The sequence below is a fragment of the Phasianus colchicus genome, chromosome 1 (genome assembly GCF_987193195.1).
Source record: "Phasianus colchicus chromosome 1, bPhaCol1.hap1.1, whole genome shotgun sequence".
Classification (NCBI taxonomy): domain Eukaryota; kingdom Metazoa; phylum Chordata; class Aves; order Galliformes; family Phasianidae; genus Phasianus; species Phasianus colchicus.
In genome coordinates, this window is record NC_143436.1 from 162,863,962 (window position 1) to 162,879,160 (window position 15,199).

The 15,199-nt window shown below is 37.2% G+C and overlaps 1 pseudogene; it reads right to left on the minus strand.

Moving 5' to 3' along the window:
* Positions 1-8,082: 8,082 nt before the first annotated feature.
* LOC149920211 (1-phosphatidylinositol 4,5-bisphosphate phosphodiesterase gamma-1-like) lies at positions 8,083-8,754 on the minus strand (annotated as a pseudogene).
* Positions 8,755-15,199: the final 6,445 nt, after the last annotated feature.

Genomic DNA, 15,199 nt, shown 5'->3' on the forward strand with positions numbered 1-15,199 from the left:
TCTTCATCCCTCCATCTTTTCCCCTGGAACATGAAATTTCTCCTTCTTGTCGCTGACATTTTTCATAAGAGTTTTCATCCTACCCAGTTTTTAGACCAATTTTTTGCTAAGAGTCCTGGTCAGCCTCAGGACCACAATCCACAAAGATGTAATTCACTGATAGACTGTCTGGATGGACTGTTTTGCTCGATTTGAGCACATTCTTTACCCAAGGCATTTATTTTCTAACAAAAGATATCAAAGTCCAGCCAGGCTGCCTTATGACTCATGTGGTTGCCCAGTTAAATCAAAGGCTGTGGTACTTAATGAAACATGGTCTAACTCTTATAAATACAAAATGCCCAGAGCCAAACAGAAGAGCTCATACACAGATTCAGTATGTCATCACAGAATATAGCTGCAAAATGGTAAAGGAAAACTTCCTCTAAAGCAAGAAATACTAGACAGAAAGGTAAAGGCTTTGACTCTGAATTTTTTTTTCTCATTAAAATGAATGAGAGCCAACAGCATATGATTCATCACAGGAGTAGATATGAAGACAGACCAAGAGGCATCAATACAGAGTTGAAATGGTCATACTTCCATTTGCCCCTTCCAAATTGTAGACAGGCTTCAAGTACATGACTAGTTTAGATGTACATGATGAAAAGAAACATAATGTTATTTATAGCAATCAATGACAAGTGAGATAAAGGAGAAAATGAAGTTCTTCTTTCCTCATAACAGGAATGATTTGGATAATGACTTTTCCAGAACTATCAGGACAGGATGTTAATTACATATAACATCTACATATCATAAAAATGCTGTCTTCCATCTCGGAAGTGTGTTCTTCATTAATCATAAAAGAGCTAGGGAAAAACTCATTTCCTTGCAAGCGTATTATTCAATAAGATTTTTAATAGTCCCATGACATGGCTCTGATATCATTAAGCAGACTACTGTCAGACATGGCTAGCAGAGAATGTAAAGTCTACCTTCAGTTTCAGTCTCATCTTGGATCTGTATTTATGATAGAAAGACAGAAATCACTGATGGAAAAAAAATAAAATAAAATATGACACATGTTCACATAAGCTTTGACATTTCTCTTGTGACTTTTTTTAATGCCAAACTCAAGCTGCTTCATCCTTTTTTTTTGGTATCATACTGATCACAATTACCTTGGCAGGAAAAATGGTTACTTTTGGCAACCACTGTTTTGTCTGTGTTCCAAGCTCACTTGACATCATAAATGGTTCAGTTTAGGGTCAGCTCTGCTCTACCCACAGCTTGACAGCTTCTTCATCCAGACACCTCTTGAACACTGTCAGGGACTCCACCACCTCCCCTTGGCAGGCCATTCCAGTGCCTGACCACTCTCTGAGAGAAAAAGTTTCCTTATGTCCAATCTAAACCTTCTCTGATACAGCTTGCAGCCATTTCCTCAGGTCCTGTTTGTTGCCTGGGAGAAGAGGCCAAAACTCTCTTCACCACAACCTCCCTTCAGGAAGTTGTAGAATGCAATAAGGTCTCCCCTGAGCCTCCTCTTCTCCAGACTAAACAATCCCAGCTCCCTCAGCCACTCCTCATAGGACTTGTGCTCCAGACACCTCACCAGTTTTGTTGCCCTTCTCTGGACATGCTCCAGGGCCTCAATGTCTTTCCTGTAGTGAGGTGCCCAAAATTGAACACAGTACTCGAGGTAAAGGATCAGTACTCAAGGAAGGATCAGTCTCCACAATCTCCCTTGAACAGAGTTCAGAACGCAGAACAAAAACATCTTTTCTTTGTAATGAAATGTACTGCACAGTACCAAGCAATGCTACATAAATGTAAGGGCTTACATCTTCCAGCATGGCCTCCCATGGCAGACTTTATCCAAAGACAAGTAAAATGCATCAAACCTCCCTTCTCATAGGAGGACCTGGGCAGTCACCAACATCCACAGGCTGGAAAGAAAGCTGTAACAACCTAAAAATATTCTGGACCTGCAAAGGAACCAGGTAATCACGGCACTGAATGGCAATAAATCTGGGTGGCCCCAGAGAACCACAAAGCGAAGTCACAAACTCACATTCTTGCTGAAGTGCTTGCCAATAGTTTCTATCCAGGACCAGGTTTCATTAGCTCCACTCCACCACTCCTGGCAGTCTAGCTGGGTCAACATATGCAGCATTTATTTTATGCATATGAGTTTAATGGAATAGTGTCTACTGTATGAATAAGAGCTAATGTATGCTATTGGACTCAACAACGGGAGATAATTTTATCACTACAGATTCATCTGTTTTACTCTTTAATTACGTAACTCTCAATAATGTATTTTTCCCATTACAAATATTTGAAAGAACATTAACTTTTACAAGTCCTCCCAGTACATTCAAGTATTTGGCACACCCTATCCATTCTGAATTTATTCTCATAAAATCTTTTCATTGCAACAAAGTGTTTGACTGATTATGGAGTAAAGGACAATTCAGATGGACATTTTGCTTTCAGCCAAATAGTAAGCCAATATAGATTATTTATTTATTTATTTATTTTGGCTTATGATTTTACCTTTGTGACCACATAAGCCTGCAGAAGCCCCAAATATCATTCAAGCTCATGCAGACCTCAGAGCACAGAACCTTCCCTGAAATACCTATTTTATCCCTATTTATCTACTTATCAACTCAGTTAAAGAAATAACTATCATGAAAGAACTTTGAAGGTGCATAAGTAACCTTTCAAAAATATTTTTCAAATCAAAAGATTTTTGGACACCAAACATTCTATTTTCGTTACATATAATATGTAATTAATTACAGTACTGTGCTTGGCTTTTTGTTCCTTATAACATGATATAGTACAAGATACTGGGTTTTTTTGTATCTTTGAGTTAAGTACATAAAAATGTTATTTGAAACAAACGAAGCTGGTTTTTAAGAGTCTATTAAATCTTTACTGTCTTTTTGTTGTTGTTGTTAAAATTCCTGTACCTCAAAATGAAGAAGTTCATGTAGAATGAATTCAAAAGCTCTTAATAGTGCTACTATGCTCATAATTTGAAATAAGACCACTCCTTTCTGAAAACAAGTCCATAGCAATTGGTTACCAAAATATCTTCAGTGTTTTTGATAAAAATTCCTATATATGACTTAGCCCTATTTCCCAGACTGAGCATAGGTTGTGTGGATCTTTATTATTTTACCCTTACAGCTTTTTATCCTTTGTGAGTCAACACCCTTTCTACCCTCCTCAAAAAAAAATAAATGCAGGGTCAGGCTAAATAAAGGCTAGAAAGTAAATGGTGCATTCTCACTCCCCGCTTGACTTGATTAATTCACTGCCACTGCTTATTTTGCAGATATTAGAGTGAAGTCCTAGGCTCAAAAAAGAAAAAAGTTAAATGAGCTTGAACAAAAGACAGCTAAGCTTTTCTTGTCATTGACTGGTAAGTAACTTACATGATATTAACCTTCTGAAACTATTCACTTAAAATAGAAAATGAAATGAGGTATAGTTATAACCAGACTTGTAGATCTGTGACACTACTGAATAAAATAACCTCCATAAGATGCCAAAACATTTATTTTAATGAAGACTTTACATACAAAATTTGTTGAATAACCAAAGATAGCATAAAACTTTTATATTTTCCCAGTCGTAGCCGTGATAAAAACTGAAAACATTTTCATGAGGAAACTTCAGGCCTCATTTTTTAAAATTTTACCTATGATAATAACAATAACAAGAACCAAAAAAACAACATACAAACAAATAAACAAAAACAACAACTGTCAGTGAGAGTATTAAAATATAAATAATACACAAATCTTCTGAATCTTATGTAAATAAAAGTTAGGAGTAGATCCTAGGGTTTTTAGAATGATAAACCCGAATATTTCTACACATATATTTAAGCATTTTGCTCCTTAAATGAAACTTACAGTACTCCCAGGTGCCTCTGTTCCATACATAATAGGAAAATAGAAGGAAAAATATTGAGTTTCACAGCTATCACCACAGTGAGCAGTAGGACATGTAAACCAAACTACAGAAAACAATGAATACATGGATGTATCTGAAGTTTCTGTGTTTTTTGTTGTTTCATTTTTTTGTTTTCTTTTTCCTAGCCTCCCACTTTTTAGCTGTAGTCAAGCATATGGTTTTAAACAGCTTAAAATATGATCACACTTAGGATCTGGAAAAAAGGCTTTTGCCATATGAATTCACAAAGGTAGCTGTTTTCAAAAAGGGTTGGGACAGTTCTTTTTTCTCTCTAAGGTCTCATGCCCTTGCTAGTTGAGTATGTATCCACTTTGCAATTCTATTAACATTCCTTCTGGGCGGAGAGTGTAAGTCCATTCCTTCCAGAATTAATACAAAAAAAGTGTAAGAAAAGGTCCTGGGAATAGAGTTTGGATCCATACATTCCAAGCCTTAATCTCTTCCAAATGTCTGTCACAATAATAGTGATTTTCACTTCCCTTCAGAAGTAGGAAGGAAAGGAAGTTGAAGAGAATCATAGAAATTTCAGTCTTGGTTAGAGTGAAATTTGAAAATGGAGGCTACTTACAAAGTTCTTATATATGTGTTGCCCTTATAAAAGATAGGAAAATCCCAACCATAGGCTTCCTTCTCCTACTGTTTTCTGATTTTCTAACAATATGGATCCACCAAGTAATATTTTCCATGGATAAATGAATAATTTTCTACAGTTTTTCTTCTTGATGTTTTACTTTTTATATTTAGGAAATCCTCTGTAAACTTTTAAATACTTTTTTATAGATTTATCTGAAACTTTTTTGCATCTCTGGTAAAATTTTCATACCTATTACAGATGAAACATCTAATCTTCAGGCATAAACCTTCTAATAAAGTGTGTAATTCTAGGTGTACCTCTCCCAGAAACTACCACGCTCTATAACTTTCATTATGAATTCACTGTGTTGTTTCCAATGGTAATGGTGAAATTTATGATACTGGAAGTATTTGAATGAGACTGTAAAGAACTTGAACATTTTAAAGTGTATTTTATCCTTAAATTGGTCATGTAACAATATGCTTTAAAGATCAGTGAAACTATTCATCCTCTTGAAGGCTTAAAGAAGATAAAGTTGACAAAAGTCCACTCAAAATCCCCAAGTGCTCAAAATTAATAATCATTAATCAAAATAAATAGGAAAGGATACAAAATAACTCCTGGCCACAATCCTCTGTAGCTAGAATCTCCATCTCCTGTAAAAACTAAGTATTTATTCCTATTCTCTATTTCTTATCGTGTAGATAGTTTCCCTGTTCCCTGCAGTTTGACTCTTCCTTGTATACTGTGACTTCTTAATGTTTCTAAGAGCGAGTAGTGATGAACCTTGAAATATTTTTGAAGTACAGATTGGAACATAGAGGGCTAGGAAGCAAATGGGGAAATAAGAAGTGTTGGTATAGACTGGAATACATCTGCTGAGGAGATGAGGGCAAGGTTCTAGTATAATACACTTTTTCTGCTTGTAACTGGTGCTTCTTCCCACAGACCTTAGCCATGTAAATCAGACACAACCAGGCCTTCTCAGGAAAAGGATGTTGTTAGGGAATGTACGTGAGTGATACTTTACAGTTCAATGACTTGGAAAGTGCCTGAGAGGACAGAGAACTGACCTACCTACAGTACTGAGCTGATTAGAAACCAAGGGTTGAGATCGCTGTGCCAAAGCTGTTTCAACCACAGAAACCTCTGAAATTGCTTGAGCTTGAAAGGACAATTTGAGAGGAGAGAAGAAAATGATGATCAAAGATTAGATTTACTTTCAATACTTTTCATCTGTGTGTGTGAGTAGATGTGTGTGTGCATCCAGTGTTCTAATAGGACTTTAGTTTAGAGACTGTAATTGCTAATATCTTTTGGAGAATTTCAATAAAGAGGATAAAGTATATGTTCTGCTTCCAGATACAGGGAGATTCAAGGCTCTGTCAGAACAATGAATACCACTGATTTCTACAAGTTCAAAGAAAAAAAAGATGATTTTCAGTGACAATCAATGAGATGTTTGCAATTACAGTAGTCATGCACTTGGCAATCATCTCCTGAAACTCTTTATTTCTCTGACAGAAGAATGTAAGTATCACATTGTTAATTAATTGATGCCTTCTAATTTTGCTGTATCTTATTAAAAGAGGTAAAGAAATAAGTGCTAATTACTTACTTGAATTTTACCATGGAAACATAAGTTAACTGATGCTCTTTGATCATAACTCGGCTAGATCCTTAGCTGTTTACAATCTAGACTAATGACTAATTTGTTTTCCTAACTGAACAACTTTTATTCCTTATAAAACTGTTTCAGTGAATTATATTGAACACTTCAAATGTTGCCTTTGAATGCTGCAAATGCCCTAATTGAAATTAGAAAGACCTCAAGTCTGAATTGATTTACTTTATATATCACCAAGAATAAATATCCTTTTGCATACTCAGGTTTCTAAGTTGAAAGTTATTTTCTTTCTTTCTTTCTTTCTTTCTTTCTTTCTTTCTTTCTTTCTTTCTTTCTTTCTTTCTTTCTTTCTTTCTTTCTTTCTTTCTTTCTTTCTTTCCTTTTTTGTTGTTGTTTATTTGCTTGTTTGCTTCCTACTGCAGAAAAGTCTTTTCACTTTTTTTTTTTTTTTTTTTTTTTAGATCCCTTGCCTTCAGTATGACTGAATCATTCAGATATGATCTGAATTCAATATGGTATAGGACTGGAAGCTGATGAGGGAATTCATCAATTTTCAGTCAGCATCTCATTATAACAACATAGTTTGGAAGCAACTAACTAACACTAACTGGAAAGAAATGGGCACTCTTAGTATGGTTTTCTAGAACTGCATGTTTCTATCTACAAGCAATATAGGGTGCCTATGAAGATCAAAACATTAAATAAAATGGAGGAATGAACATCATTCAACAATTTGAAAACTCATGAATGTACTTAAGATGAATTCCCTAAGCTATGGCAAACTTTTCTGGAAAGCCATGCAATGTTCTCAACACTGGGAAGTTAGTAGTTTTTCTTCTAAAACTATATATGTATTGAACTTCTTAAATCAAGGATGTAAATACAGAGGACAACCAATAGCCCTCATTTTGTTTCAGTTAATTAGGAAAGAGTGAATATTAATGAAAAACCTATGATACTAGTAAAGAATCTGGAATCAGGTCAATGGGAAGGCTCATTCCCACTGATAACTTGGAGGAGAGGAAGAATCTTTAGGATAAACTGTACTGGTTATTGTCACTCTCTTTGTGACTGTTAAATGTTTATGGCATATGAAAGTGTGAATGTAAATGGTATATGGAAATGTAATTGTTAATGGTACATGGAAGTGTAATTATTAATGGTACATGAAGTGCAATTGAGGACTAACTAGTGGAATTATGAAAAACAAAAAAAAAACAACAAAAACAAAAAACAGCAAAAAGTTTAAAGAACAGTGAGTTAAAATATTAAAGTTTGTGATTTGCTCTAGCCAAAGCAAATAAGTGTCAGCAAGAGAACACATCCCCCCACACTGCTCCTCCCCCCACTTGTAATCAGAACGTAAACAGTTAGTTGTGAATGGAGACAAAAACAAAACTTTGGAAGCGACAATAGACTTTATCTGCAAAGATGTTGGAAACTTGATATCCCAGTGTTAGCACAGGAAGCCTTAGGAGGAAGGAGCTGATAGCAGGGCTCTAGGACCCAGAGCTCTCCTCGGGAAGACCTGAAAGGGGAGGCTGGCAGGGTCTAGGAGGGTTCTGCCCTCATTGAACAGAAAAGCAGTTAGTGCAAAAAGCTGCACTGGATTTGGTAACAGATGCAATAACAGTTAAGGGTGGAGAAACATAAGTTAAGGAAGGAATTATAGCAAAGTGTGGAATTTGTAGTAAAAGCTGAAGAAACTAATTTGGTGTTCTTACTCCAGTAAGTGATGAATTTGTAACCATAAAGGAAACCACTGGCAAAAGTGAGGAGGTTTACTTTGTTAAACATTAAAATTTAGTATAGGTAAACAAATAAGAGAAAGATTTAACTGTGGCAATTAGACGCAGACTCCATTTTTAGTGCAGAACAAAAAAAAAAAACTTTTATTGTGGGTTTTTTATTGAACAATGTGCACTTGGTCAAGTGCCTTATTAAATGTGACCCTCTTGCCACGTTTGGCAGTGCTGGATCTTCCCTCCTGCCCTAGGAGTAGATGGTGCTGGAGCTGGGCTCGTCCCTCTGGTGCCATTCCGCGGCACCCAGCCTGTGTTGTCGTGAGTGCTGGACGGAGGCACCAGCTCTGTCAGCCTTATCTCAAGTCCATTGTACCTCAGCGGGGTCTCCCAGTAATAGGTGATGAGGTCTTAGAGATCGTTAAATAATTGGGTGCCAGTCAAAAAGAACTTCTGTATGTTAGCATCCTGCCGCCAGTGTATGCGGCGGGATGCTAACACCAGTTCTCACGGTGCCAGAAGGACAGAACATAGTCCCCAGCGTAAGTCCCACTCTCCCTGACGAGGAAGGAGCCATCAGGGGCCTCCATCTTGGCGCAGTACTCTGTCAGCAGCCGCTCAGCGATGTGCCGTCCACTGCACTCTGCCCCCAGCTTGCCGTGGAACCATTCCTGCGCGAGATGCAGCTCGATGTTGGCACTCACCTCCTTCTGCACAGATCATGTCCCCCAGCTGTTCACGACTGGGACAATGTACATCGGGTTCCATATATATGTGAAGGGATCTTCTGTCAATTAGCAATCTGCCGTCTGCTCCTTTGTCACACATGAACCCATGGTTCCTTGCCACTTGCCTCCACCAAGCCCCCTCAGTTTTGGCGGGGCTTGCCAATAGTCTTTATAGCATCTGCGCATACCCATGCCAGGTGTACAAGCTAGATGTCTGGTGATCATGTCGAGAGGGTCTGTCTGGCATGAATAGTTACAATCTTTTGGTTTTTCTGCCTCTATGTCTGCTGAACTTGTTTACACCTCCAAAGATCTTTTGCTAGACCGAGCAAAAATATCTTTATTTTCTCCTGATAAGATACAGGTTAAAGGAATCGAAGTAAGGGACCTGGACAAATTAAATGAGGGGATTTGGAAAGTATATAGAAACAGGGATTGTAATGAAAAAAAGAAATTGGGAAGAACAGTAGCAGTTGCACTAGAGCAGGACCTTGAAGGACCCAGGATGAGTTTTGTCTCCAGTGGACTGAATGCAGTGCGCACACAGCAGGGTGAAGATGTTTGTTTTCTGGTATATATGTGTGCCTCTCACTCTGTGCTGCGTCAAGATTACCACCCGTGGATGATTTTTGCAACAGTAGTACAAGCTACTGGTCAACAAGAAAAAGCTTATGAATTAAATAAAAAATGGAGCTAATGGTAAAGCAAGAAACAATGGGAGAAAGCGACTACAGCTGTAAATAACTTTCTGTATTTTGTTTTGTAGAGAGATCTAATTTAGTGGTTTGTTCTCTTTTGCGAGCAGGTGTTCCACCTGGGCTCTATATCATGCACTGGCCATGCAGATGTGGAGCACAAGTGGAAAAAACCTTGCAGACCCTGAGAAGAATAAAAGCAGGAGAGAGTCTGCGATTGGTGAGAAAGGAAAAGTGATCTTTGAAGCAGGGGACCCCCTGCTGTCACTGCCTTTCGCATCCACCACCAGAATGTATCTTCTCTGTCATTTCAGCAGTTTGCCGTCTCTCAGGGGTCAATAAGTAATAATAAATTAGCTTAGAAAGTTTCCATTTCTCACTTAGGGAATTGTCTAAAATAAATGCCTGTGTGAGTGTGTCTGTATTGACTCAAAAAATTGTGACCTCCTATGTAACTTTTATGTTTAATGTGTTATCAATAGAGGCTTTGATTGAGTTATGATGATTATGTTATTAACATAATAAGTGATATTATTTTATAGTGTGGTAACTTCTTTTTTTTTCTTAAAAAAAAAAAAAAAAAAAAAGGGTAGGAAAGTTGTAAAGGAGGATAGAATGCTAAAAAAAGGAAACTTGTGAATGTATATCAGTTTTGTGAGAACTTGTAATAAACAATCTGGATTGTTCATATCCAAATGTCCATACAAGGACTGAGGTGTACCGAGAGTGCTGAAAGGAAGCTCATGCTGCACAGAAGCTGAAAGGAAGTTCACACTGGAAGAAGTGCTACGCTGAAAGAAACAATCCCGTGCAGAGTCCTGCTTTTCTCTGGGTGAAGGAAGAGGTCCAAGATGGATGGAATATATTCAGGGGTCTCTTTAGGGGTTTTTGCAGAATGGATACAAAATTTGTTAAAATTAGGATTAGTTTGTCTTTTTGCTTTTTTCTGTGTTTTAATTTGTGTTTCATGCTTGTTGCGGTGTATACAAAAAATGATACAGGACGCTATGAACCATGCCTTTTTTATTAATAAAGAAGAGGGAGATGTGGAGGAAGATGTAACTGTGAGCAGTCAGCAAAGAGTTTATCAGACACCTTGATAGACCTTATCACTGTGAAACCTTGGGAGTCTGGAGTGTAAGACAGAAAGCAAATGATATGTTTGCGTCTAAGGGTAAACAGGAGGTTCTGCTTGCATTGTTAACCTTATCACACTTAAGAAACCTTTCATCCTTTATCACTGTGTTCTGGGAGAAGCTAGGCCAATTAACTGATTAGAGGGAGAGGAATTCCTGGCTTGTAAGCGAATGGTATATAAGATGTATGTTGAACACAATAAAACAGAACTATTCTGAGAACTATTTTGATGCTACAAGAAACTGTGAGAGCTCTCTAACTCGACTGAGAGCCGACACCTATGTATATCGATAGAAAACACCCCAAACAAAGCTATATTTAACACTTAAAAACATTCTCAAAATTCTCCTTACACAATTGTTAAAGACTGAAGAGTTGCCTTCAGTTTGTTCTTTATGGTAAACTGTTTAATTTAAAATTTTAGTAGATTTATACATATTTCAAGCAAATAGAACTTCATTTACCTTTCTCTGAGAGAAAATGTTCATACACAGTTTACAACCCATGCTTTGGAATCTACGTCGTTTTTTGTTTTCTCAGAATTTTCATTAAAAATGGAAATTGTTTAACTAAAATAATGAAAGCAGTGGCAATAAAAATAGCCTTATTTGCAACACAAGTAATAATAATAAGACATATAAGAAAATATTTGATGAATTTTAAAAAATATATGTTTTATTTCCATGACCACACATAAGAGAAATAAGTAGATTGCCATTTATTATAGGACTTGCTCCTGTTTGTATCTTTCAATAACTAAATCTGAGCTTACTTATATTTATTTCTGATATTAAAATGGATATCCTCAGGTTTTCAGAGTGGATGGTATACCTGTGCAAAGGAACAACCACAAAAACTAGATATTTGCTATAGGCTCTTGCAACTAGAATATGAAAGACAGAATACAAGGGACCACCTAGATAAAAGAACTTACCCTGATTCCAGAAGTACAAACCCAAAGCAGTAATGGCTGAGTGGCATGCAAGCTTTGTCCATAGTAATAAACATATTGTCCATCTAGAACTAGTGATGAGTGGTGTCCCTCGGGAGTCTGCACTGAGAGTGTTACAGTTCAGTATCTCCACTGATGACCTGGACAGTGGGACTAAATACATCCTCAGTAACTTTGTGGATGATCCCAAGTTCAGTGGTGCAACAGAAATATTGACAGTAAGAAATGTCATCCAGAAGTACTTGGGCAGGCTTGAGAAGTCAGCCCATGAGAATCTTATGAAGTTTAACAAAGCCAAGTCCCAGGTTCTGCACCTGAGTCAGAGCAATCTCAAACAGCAGTGCAGACTGTGTGATGAACGAATAGAGAGCTGCTCTGCAGAGAATGACTTGGGGGTGTTGGTGGATGAAAAACTAAATATGAGCCAGCAATGTGCACCTGAAATGGAGAAAGCCAGCAGTATCCTGGGCTGCATCAAAAGAAGCATGGCCCATCGGGAGAGGGAGGTGATGTTCCACCTCTGCCCCTCTCTCATGAGACCCTGTCTGGAATATTGTATCTAGATTTTGGGCCTTTGACACAGGAAAGACATAGACTTGTTAGAGCAAGTCCAAAGGATAATCATGAAGACTACCACCGGGCTATAGTGCCTCTCCTCTGAAGACAGGCTAAGAGAGTTGGGATTGATCAACCTGGAGATCAGAAGATTCAGGGGAGATCTTGTAGGAAGCTTCCAGTACTTAAAGGGAAATTACAAGAAAACTGGAGAGGGACTTTATCACAAGTGTAGTGGTACGATGAGGATTAATGGCTTTAATTATTATTATTATTATTTTAAAGGAAGATTTAAATTACATATTAAGAAGAAATTCTTTATTATGAGGGTGGTGAGACCTGGGAACAAGTTGCCCAGGGAAGCTGTGAATGATCCACCTGGAGGTGTTCAAGACTAGGTTGAATGAGAGTTCAAACAACCTGATCTGAGGTCCCTTCCAATCCCTGTGATTCTGTGATTGTGTGATTTTATGATATTCTAATTATTTACCCAAAGCTAAAATTGTAGCCTTGGGATTCGTTGCACTGAGTGATCCATGTGTGTCCTCCTAGGCAAGAAATGAAGATCTGAAAATCTTTTCTCAGTATGCTCAGGAAAAATTGTGGTGCTTACTGCTAGCCAAAATCTCTTTGCTGAAATATTTTGTAGTAGTAATCAGCTATTAATAAAATCAAGCTCCAAATGCCTTCCTAGCTATATTGTAACTTTCTTTCTTATGACTGAAAGCAATTCTGAACTGTTTTTTTTTTGTTTTTGTTTTTGTTTTTGTTGCTGTTGTTGTTTGTGGGTTTGTTTGTTCGTTTGTTTGTTTTCCTGAAGCTCTGTATGACTGGGAAACAAATGAAGAAAATTAATACTAAGACAAATTCCACTGCCCCTAAAACAGCATTATAGAATATAGGAACATCTGAATATTGCCTACAATCTATATAACAGATTGATTTATTCTCAGTGAAATCTATCTTGAGTTATCATGGTGATCAGCATTCAATCTGTGCCTTGTGTATCGGAAAATGACTGCTCCCTAAAAGAAGGAGAGCAATGCCAGTAACAAGCTCCCGTGTTTTGGACTGTGCAGTGGTTTTCTGAATTCCTTTGCTTTCCTCTGCTTCAGAGAAGACAGTAGCTGTTATGATCCCAGGGAAAATGGAAGAAGATATTTGGGAAAGAAAGGTGTGTAATTTGGAGAACAATATAGCAAAAAGAGCAGTGATTTTTTTCCGTTCTTTTCTCCTCCAACTCCCAGAGTACTCTCTTATTTTTCACCTCTTGGACGAGCTTCATTTTGTAACTGTTATATAAGACTCTGGGCTATGCAGTTATTTTCATCCTCTCGATAGGTGCTGTCTCTGAGAGGAGTGTCTCAATTGAAACATCTCACATAAAAATTTTAGGTACAATTGTAATTTAGAAAAAGTAGCCTGATTCTGTTTTGGATGTAAGTAAGAAAATGAGAGAAAAGTCAATCACGTTTTGAATAACTCTTCCTTAATGAAGAAACTAGAAAAAGAAAAAATGAGATCTTTCCATTATTAAATTCAAGCAGATTTTGGTTGATCAAAGTTCAGACTGACAGATGGTTCTCTTCAGTGATGTAGACCCATAGTCATAAATTAAAATTCATAAACAAATAAACAAACAGACAAAACATCTGGACACAAAATAAGTTGTATAAATAAATCAGAAAAATAATATTGACATACCACTGCACAATCAATTAAAAAAAAAAAAATAAAATCCCACAATAAAAGAAGTGTAAAAAACGAAGGATGAAAAAAAAAAAAAAATAGTTTTCACTGACTTAGAACCAGTGAACAAGCAAAAGAAACAAATTTGAATGAATGGAAATATCTGGTCAGACACAGCAAGGAATATATTAATAACAGACAGTTATTAATATATAATATATTATTAACGGACAGAACTGAAAAAACAAAGTGATTATTTTATTTGTTGTGAAGATGTTCCATTTCCTCTTAGGATGTAATCTCAAATAGCCCTTTCTTGTATGCTATTAGTTCTCTGGAAATAGTTACACTTACAATGTAGTGGACAAGTCAGAAGAACTGAGAGGCTTGTGATTCCTAAGGTGGCTACCAGCCCATGCTAAAGTTGCTATCCCATTTCATCTATTGATCTTCCAGATGTTTTGGATAAAAACTTTTTGTACAATTGAATCTTAAACAAAAGAGTTTAGTTTTCATAACCATGACGTCAGATTGAACCTAGCTGAATGTGAAATTCACAGATCACACTCACAGAATCAGATTGTTCTTTCAAAATTCAGTCAGAATCTACAGCATATGAACACTGGTCATTGCCTTTTGCTGCATGTTACCATTCTTGGGTAACTCAAATTCCAATAACATTGGCAAGGTTCTTGAAGATTTATTCCACTAAACGATATCATCATATGTTACTCTAACAGTTAAATCAGCAATCAGCTAAGCACCACAGAGCTATTTACTCTTTCCCCCTCAGTGGGATATGGTCAAGAATCAGAAATAAAAAGATAAAACTTTTGGGTTGAGATAAAGCTAGCTCAATAGGGCATTCTTCCTATTATTAATAGTAGAAATAAATTAATAATAAGAAAAATACAAAACAAATAATGCACAATGCCATTTTTCACCTCTCACGAACCAATGCCCTGAGAACTGTCAACACCCACCCCTGGTCAAGTCTTCATATTTTTATTGTTGAGCATATTGCCTTGTGTAGAATATCACTTTGGCCAGTTTGTGTCAGCTGTTCTGGCTGTGCCTCCTCCCAGCTTCTTAGAATCATAGAATGAAAAGTTTGGAAAAGACCTACAGGATAATCTAGTTCAACTATCCTCCCACGATCACTTTACCACAAGCTACTAAAACATATCTTGTAGTGCCTCACCCAGACACCTCTTGAACACTGTCAGGGACAGCAAATCCACCACCTCCCTGGGCAGGCCATTCCAGTGCCTGACCAATCTATGACAGAAAAAGTTTCTTCTTATGTCTAATCCAAATCACCTCCAGCACAACGTGCATCCATTTCCTTGTGTTCCATTTGTTATCTTGGAGAAGAGGCCAAACCCCTACTCATCACAACCTCCCTTCAGGAAGTTGTAGAGTGCAATGAGGCCTCTTCCGAGCCTCCTCTTCTCCACACTAAACAATCCCAGCTCCCTCAGCCGCTCTTCATACGACCTGTGCTCCAGACCCCTCACCAGTTTTG